Genomic DNA, 8,967 nt, shown 5'->3' on the forward strand with positions numbered 1-8,967 from the left:
AATTGCAGAAAAAACAAAAGTTGTACCCAAGCAATAAGACGCAACCTGGCTCAGAACATGGGAGAAACGGATCAACTTCACTGCAAACAGCTCAGACACTCTCTTTATAATCAACATGCGTACATCTCAATTGGTTTGTTTATTTAGAAAAAAGAGAAAAAGCCAAGGCACTCATCTTGTATCAAAAATTTAAAACGACTTTATTGTATTAAAGCAGAAGTAAGCGATTCGGTTGTTTTGGCTAACTTCATGTCAGCGGATGGAGTTAGAGGACCGCCCCTTTATGCCGTTCTCTCTCCTCATTGGATAAAGGTTGTAGGATACAAGGAAAGTTTTCTCCCCTGCTTACAGCAGAGCAGAGTGACTTAGAGCACCGGAAAAGAGAGTAACGACACGCATTGGTTCAATTGAAGCGCCTCCTGATGGTGGAATATGGGTATTGCAAAAGCGTCCAAGAACTGACATCTCTGCATTGTTGGTGAATGAGCAAGTGTGGTATTTTCAATAATTTAAGGACATTTATAGATCACCCACGTTAACAGCATCATTGAGGACCCTATACAGATAAACATTAACACATAGGCGAGTAAAAAAACCCCAAAATAAAACAGTTGTCTACATAAATGTTTCAATCTACATTTTGTAATAAACAAATTGTAAGTATAATTTGATATGACCAAGACACCTAAAAACAAAAACACGGCCGTTTTCATCAATTTACAAGCAAGTGGGCAACACACATACATTGGAGTGAATGAGTTTTCTGGGCGCTTTTGCAATACCCATATCCTGCCACTCGGGGCGCAAAACCCTTACCACGGGAGTCAATGGTGGTGTCGTTACTCTCTTTTCCAGTGCTCTAGAGTGACTGACAGACCCGTGTTTCAGACCAAACACTCTATATAAGTGATTGCTGTCGGAAGATATAACTATTTAAGACTTATATTAACACAAACATTCCGCTTACTTCTGCTTTAAGGGCCAAACATACGTAGTTAAAAAAAAAAAGGATGCTTCACCGCGTTTTGGTTTGTTTATTTTTTGTCTTTTTGTCTTTCTAGATACAAAATAAACATTTTTTGTGAAATTTCTCAGAGACACAGCTCCTAACTTGTCATTACACTATCTAAGTGAAATAACCTGAATGTTATTGATCACCTGTGAGCTGATAAGTTCATTTTTTCCCCCATTTTGACAAATCAAATGTCTATAGAAGATAACCCTGGATGGCCTACTTTCTGTTTTGTCTGGAAAGCTTGATTCTTCAGCTATAATCCACTGAGATGGATTGAAGGATTGACCGACACCTCCCACGTCTGTGTCCTGACTGAGTCACCCCGGAGAGTCTGATATGAAGTCCACCCACTGTGTGTTTCATTGGCACCAAGGACATCACAGGAATCACACACTGTTGTCCTCACTATAGGACTTTTTTAGGTCACAAATGTGTGTGCATGAGCGAGTGAGTGTATGTGAGTGAGTGTACTGGATGCTCACACACACAAATCCCATTATTTCCAGTTAATTGCACTTATCACTGCTCTTTACAGCTTCTCCTCTGCTGAGGGATGAAGGGCGTCTCAGATGTGGCGTTGTTGCATCGCTCGGCGTTCCTGATGTGAAACATGGCCTCTTGTCCTATTTCTTCAAAATGTCCCGGACACTGCCCACTGCAGCTCTCTTTCTCTCTCTCCATCTCTCTCTCTCTGCAGGAGCCCAGGGAGCAGCAGACTTATTGATTGCTGCTAATAGCCTCCATCTCATTAGCAGGGCAGCACAGAAACCCTGAGAGCAGTGAAAGAAAACCAACGCTCGCACTAATGCTAGAGGTGTGTGTGTGTATGTTTTGGCTGATAACACTTTTTTTTTTTTTAAAGACATACTTAAGTTTACTTGAGTATTTGTGAATATTATGTCATAAAATTAAACATCACAATGTCTTGAGCTTGTGTCAAAAGGATAGTTCAACATTTTGGCAAATTGGCCCATTGCCGTATTCGCTATAGTCATAGCAGTAGGTTCGTTACCTTTATTTGTCGGTGCAAGCTATATTTAGAACGGCGGAGCAGAGCCGCGAGCTGCTCAGAGCTACGCTACGGAGGCTCATGGGATTTCTTGGTTTCCCTCATCAAACTCATCAAATACACAATCCAACAACTCCAAAATGCTCTGGTGGACAAGTTGTGACCTGCGCATTCACCACGCTATGAGATAATAACACAATGTTACAAGACAGAGTTGTTTTAGAGGTAAATTCATGCAAAACCACTGATGTGCGTTGCCTACAGGGGCGGTTTTTCAGCAAGCAGTCTCTGCATTTACCTCGAAAACACAATTTGTCTCATAACGTTCTGTTATTATCTCATAGCGTGGTGAATGTGCAGGTCACAACTTGTCCACCAGAGCTTTTTGGAGTTGTTGGATTGTGTATTTGATGAGTTTGATGAGGGAAACCAAGAAATCCCATTAGCCTCCGTAACGTAGCTCTGAGGAGCTCACGGCTCTGCTGGGCCAATTTGCCAAAATGTTGAACTATCCCTTTAACCACATCCCTCCTGTCAGACAGCCAATATAGTAGCTCCTTAATCATCCTATTTCTGATTATTCTGCTTTGAAACAGTTTAAAGGTCAGTGTGCTATTTTGGAAATGAATCCTCCATTTATTAAACTATAGTCTTTTGTGTGGCAGAGAAACAAAACACACACAATAAAGTGAAAACAAACCATGGTGGTTTCAGGAGGTGAGGGAAACGGGAAGTGAAAGAGGATGCGGGTCCTGAGCTGTCACCTGTTCACGACCTGACACGTCGCCACCATCATCAACACTCGCACTGTTTCTGACTCTGACACTCTGTCCTCTCCATTCACTGAAGACACAGTGGACGAGTCAATCAGGGTACACACACACACACACACACACACACACACACACACACACACACACACACACACACACACACACACACACACACACACAAACACACACACAGCTCGGTTTAACCCACCGGGAGCGGGATGCGGTGGATTTGTGGTGTTGTGTGTTGTGGTGATTGTGAGTGAATCAGAGGTTTTAAGCAGCCAGCGGGTTTGGCTAATAGGATATCAGAGGCTGTCGGTGATTATCAACATTTCTCGATGTGGCTTCAGTGGCGGCGGCGGCGACTCGATCTATCAAAAGGCCAAAAGGAACAAAAACGTATATGTCTCATAAGACAAAGGGTGTTGGCCATTAACTCAGGTTCCTGTTCACTCTGAGCACTTGTTTCTTGATGAATGAGTGATGATGAGTCTGCAGGGGCATAAGTGGCTCTGTGTTAGGCCACAGTTAATCAGGCAATATATAGGCCTATACTATTATTTCTATCTCAGCTTCGCAGGTTACGGTATAACCAGTGATTAGTGTGGATACAGGTCAGTTTAACCTTCTCAAAATCATTTAAATTCTCCAAATTCTGCAGAATTAGCTCTATAAATTTTGCAAAGCTAAGACACATTAAACAAATAGACTAACAAGCTGTCTTTTCATTCAGAGGAGCTATGTGATTATTATCCAGTAAAATGGAACAAGTGATAAGTTTAGCAACATACGAATCCATTTCATTTCATTCCACAAATACACAGAATTTCTAATCTGCCAGATAAACAGTATCAGCTGGAGCTTAATGTTCTGCAGACAGAGAAACTAACGACTGTCACTGACAAAGTAGCTGATAAGCTAATAGTGTCCTATATGTGCTCACTGTACACTTCTTTCCTGAAAGTGAAACCTCATGTTGAACCGTTTTGAGTCTAAAAAGTAATTTACAGTCCAAGTTTAAACACAAATTACGTCCGTAGGATCTCGACTCAAAAATGTGATGAAAATAACAATAATCATCCTGAATGGATGATGAGCTGGACACAAATGAATGTTTACACTATTGATCTCTTCTTTTCAGCCTCTCCTCTGCTGTGATGAACCAGTCAACATTCATTCCTGTAATATTTGAACTGAAGCGTCTCTTATTTAACTTTTCTGAAGGTCTCTCTCTCACAGATTTGATAAGAGTCTTTATCATAACCTCAACAAAACAGGCATCGGTTATGTCACAGAGCAGGATTCATACAAATGAGTGCAATGATGTGTGTGTGTGTGTGTGTGTCTGTGTGTGTGTCTATCTGTGAACTATCTGTGAATCTCGCCCCAACGTTCAGGGAATCAGTGATGTCACACCGTGGCTCTTCACGGAGAACGCCGATAAGTCCGATGATGATTTTGCTCCTGAGACAGCAGTGACGTGCTGCCTGTCGGCCCTGAGTCAAGTATGAAACATCTCAAGGACAAAGATGAAGACGATGAAGAAAAAGTCACTGCAGGTCACAGAGGTAAACAAACAACCACTCTGATACAATGCAAAGAAATGAAACAAAACACAAACACATGGGTGATTAATTAACCTGAGTGAGTGAAGTGTGAGTGTGAAATGTTGATTTTGGATGACAAATGTCTGCAGTAGAAGGTTTAACAGTGACTTATTCCAGTCATCACTCTGCAATTAGTTGATATATGAAAGGTCACTTCGACCATCAGGCATGTGAATCTCTGACCCCGGCGCTGAGGGAGTCTGTTGTGTTTTGGGTTCCCCTGGCCTCCCTGGAGAGCAGGGTCACTGGAAATCTAGGCTAGGCTAGACAGTAACCTCTTTAACATCAGGAGGCTGCAACTACCAAGCTGCACAATGTCAGGGTCCTTGAGCTTCAATACGCAGATGATTGCGCCCTGGTGGCTCACACCCCAGAAGACCTCCAGGCTACAGTAGGATGGGACTGACCATCAACACTGTCAAAACAGAGGTTGTGTGCCAATGGAGCACCAACACCCCTCCTATACCACCCATCTTCACTGTCGCCAATAAACAACTGTCTGTCGTATCATCATTCAGATACCTGGGGAGCATCCTCTGTGAAGACAATAGCATTGATAACGAAGTCCAAAACCCGAATTCAGCAAGCAGCTGTGAGGCCTGGGTAACGTATAATCGCCATGTGAAGTCCCTGGAGCAGTTTCACATCCGCTGTCTTCAGCGTATTTTGGGAATCACTTGGCGTGACCGAATGCCTCACACTGAGATCCTCAAGAGAACAGGCTGCAAGAGTATTGAGGCCACCATCACTCACCATCAGCTGCGGTGGCTAGGGCATGTAATATGGATGCCCCAAAATCGACTTCCTCGCAAAGTGCTTTATGGTTAGCTACACCACGGTCGCCGCTCTGCTAGAGGGCAGAAGAAGCGATTTAAAGACCAGATGAAAACAGCACTCAAGAAGTGTAACATCAAACCTGGGGAACTGCAGAGCATGGCCGCCGACCGAGACACTTGGCAGCAGCTGTGCCTTAGTGGGACCCAAACAGTTGAGGAGGGGAGGACGGTCCGAATGCAGCAAAAAAAGACAAAGAAGACCCAATAGACTAGCTACTGCCAGCAATACCACTACCACATACACCTGTCCCACTTGCAACAGGACCTGTGGATCCAGGATAGGATTATACAGCCACCAGAAAACCCACCGTTAAGACAGAAGTGGACGTCATCGGCTTCGATGGACAAGCAAGCAAGCAAGCATCTATCTGTGAACTATCTGTGAGTCTCGCCCCAACGTTCAGGGAATCAGTGATGTCACACCGTGGCTCTTCAAGGAGAACAACGATAAGTCCGATGATGATTTTGCTCCTGAGACGGACGGTGACTGAGTCAGTGACGTGCTGCCTGTCCACCATGAGTCAAGCATGAAACATCTCAAGGATAAAGATGAAGACGATAAAGAAAAAAGTCACTGAAGGTGAACACAGAGCTAAACAAAAAACCCCACCATCGCCACCACACTGATAAAATGCAAAGAAATTAAACAAAACACAAACACATGGGTCACAAATTAACCGGAGTGAGTGAAGTGTGAGTGTAAATGTTGATTTTAGATGACAAATGTCTGCAGCAAAAGGTTTAACAGTGACTTATTCCAGTCACCACTTTGCAATTGGCTGATATGAAAGGCCACTTTGACCATCGGGCCTGTGTGCGTTTGTGTGCATGTGAATCTCTGACCCCGGCGCTGAGGGCGTCTGCTGTGTTTTGGGTTCCCCTGGCCTCCCTGGAGAGCAGGGTCACTGGAAATCTATACAAAGTTATTTTAAGTCATCACCTTTATCTGGGATGAAACGTATCCTGACGGGAGTGGTTCGCAGCAGGGCACCAGAGCCAAACTCAATGGCTTCATTAGTTTGATGTGAACTGTATACATTGGAGGCTTTTCCATGTATTATTATACAGTTTGTCTTGAAATGGTTAACTATTATACGATTTGCTTGACTCATGTTTATTATTATCCTCTTCCTCCTTGTGTTTTATAATAGACTCTGTTTTCATCTTACAGACAATTCACTGTGGCATTATAACCCACTTTATTGTCACACTGATAATAAAGAGAAAGCCCGGTGATAAATTCATTCTTCGCATTCATTTACCAAATATAAAATCAGCTTTTATTTTGAAAATCTGTCCGGTTTGGCTTGTTTTGAAATAGGAATAAACCAAGTGATTAATTCATAAGTCCTGATGAGTACACGGCGTCCCCTCACCCAGCCCCACCATGCTGTGCTGCTGTTTTGATTTTGTGATGGTAAACACAGAGCCGGTCACAGATGGTGGATTACCTTGCCTGCGTGTTGAATTCTTCATGAAGTGACCCTGAATCTGGTAACGCGATGCCAGCCGCGCGTCACGAGTCAGTTTACCCCTCCCAGACCTGGGATGGAAAGTTGGGGGCATATTGGTTTTCACTATTGTCACACAGGTGGAAGCTCTCGGCCAATCGGAGTCGCCCAGACCTGGCATGAATGAGCAGATCAGGGGATTTGACGCTGCTACACGACTCTTCACACGCGACTCCCCAGGAAAAACCACCCCAGAAATAACAGAGAATAAGATCACATTATCTAAATATTCCCCTGATGATAAATTGTAATACAGTTTTTCTCGATTGTTTACACACATTTTCTGAAAGCATGCCTCATACTCTCAGAACTCTACACACAAATCCAAAAACACACACACAATGGGCAAAACCCCTAACTTCTCCTGCAAAATGAAACTTTACATTCAAAACAATGTTATTTATTCTCAAAATGCTATTTTAGTCTCAAATGACAAACACAAACCATCATATGACTAGACATTTATAACAACCAGTTGAACACTGATGTGCTCTGTGTAAAACACTATGATGAATGGAAAACACTTCTACTCCATTCCTCATAATGACTTAGGTTTTTTTTTTTTACTGTAACTACAGACAGTACATAAATGTGTTGTAAAATTTTAGAATATTGTTTTGATACTCAGAACACTCAAATACACCTTAACAAGTGAAATGCGTGAAGACGCGCCCGAGGTGGTCGTGTGACTATGCAGCCGTGCTGATCTGACCACAAAAGGAAAAAAAAAGAGTTGCTCGGGGTCAGCTGGTTTACGGCCGAACAATTTTGAAAGACTGAATACATAATTTTGACAAGATGAGACTACTGTAACATGTAGCTCACCTAGTAGAGCAGTAGCCTACTCATTGTAGTCAAAGACTTTGTTCTAGTCTAGGTTCGAATCAACATGCAATTTTGGTGATCAATGCATTTTCTTTTCTCATCATCATTATCACTGCTATATACTGTATATGTGTGTGTGTGTTTGTGTTGTGTGGCCTCTCTGTTTGGTTTCTCTCTTTTTGGTGTCAGTCCATCACTGCCTGTTATGTTTCCCTTTTTTGCTAAAGCTCTGATTGCTAATTGTAAAACTGTGTGACAGGTGTTTACCCACGTGATGAGTCAGTGTGAATAGTAGGGAAACTAACTTTAGAATTTTGAATAACAGTGTGTTACTCATGAAAACAAGAGATTTTCTTCATGAAAATTGTGCCAAATGCAGAGAATTGTGTGTAGTGTTTTGAAAAAAGTGTGTTATAGAACTGCAAATTGAGTGTAAAGCAGGAATTGTGCTTGTAGTTTAGCAGATTTGGTCAAGGGAGTTGGTGCATGAGTTAGATGTTGAGGCCATTGTGTCTCAAGTACCAAAAATTGTGTAAACAATCGAGAAAAACTAATAAGTAGGTTTTTAGCCTAGATTTGAAGAGGCCCAGGTCAGAAATAAGATCCAATTCGGCGGGAAGCTTATTCCAGAGCCTGGGGGCAGCAACGGAAAAGGCTTGCGTCACCCCAGTGTTTGTATCTTACTAAGACAGAAATAAAGAAACTTCACATATTGAAGTTGCAATTGAATTAGATGAGCTTCACTAAGTCATGCCAAATAAAGAGGTAGCATCCTGTGTCTGCGGTCCAGTCATGTGATGCACAGGATATATATTTAGACAAACTATTTATAATTACACTCAAAACTCTTCAACTAACAAACCTCGAGTGTGTGCTATTGTCTCGTTGTAGCCCACGGGAAGTAAAGTGTATTTCATCTTATGTCTGGGAGCTGCTCTGCTCTGCTCCGTGTGTGTGTGCTGTGATAGAAAAAACCTGAGCTACAAACTTTGCTTTGATAAAACAAAAGAAAACAGAGAGTGGTGAGGCAACAATGACATTTACTGTAACAGCCTTGATGCACTTGTGTGTGTGTGTGTGTGTGTGTTGAAGTGAGAGCACGAGGCCATGAGAAGTGCTGATTCCTGGAGTTTGGTTGGACCAAATAGGAATTGAAATACTAGATGGTGATAAATGTTATCTGCTCCCACCGTGTTGTGTCTCGTCTGAGTCAAAGTGTTCTAGTTTTTCACGGTGGGTTACTTAAGGGTGTGTTTTTTCTTCTTTTTCTCTCTTGTCCTTTAGAGTTCTCACCTCTGGTACCACACTTTTGAATCTGTGATTTATTCTCTCGGCACTAATTCAAGATTATGGATCAACAATGGTGCAGCGGTCGGGTTATTCAAACGCTG

Source organism: Trachurus japonicus, chromosome 6 (genome assembly GCF_045865225.1).
Source record: "Trachurus japonicus isolate A0001 chromosome 6, Traja_1.0".
NCBI classification, from domain to species: domain Eukaryota; kingdom Metazoa; phylum Chordata; class Actinopteri; order Carangiformes; family Carangidae; genus Trachurus; species Trachurus japonicus.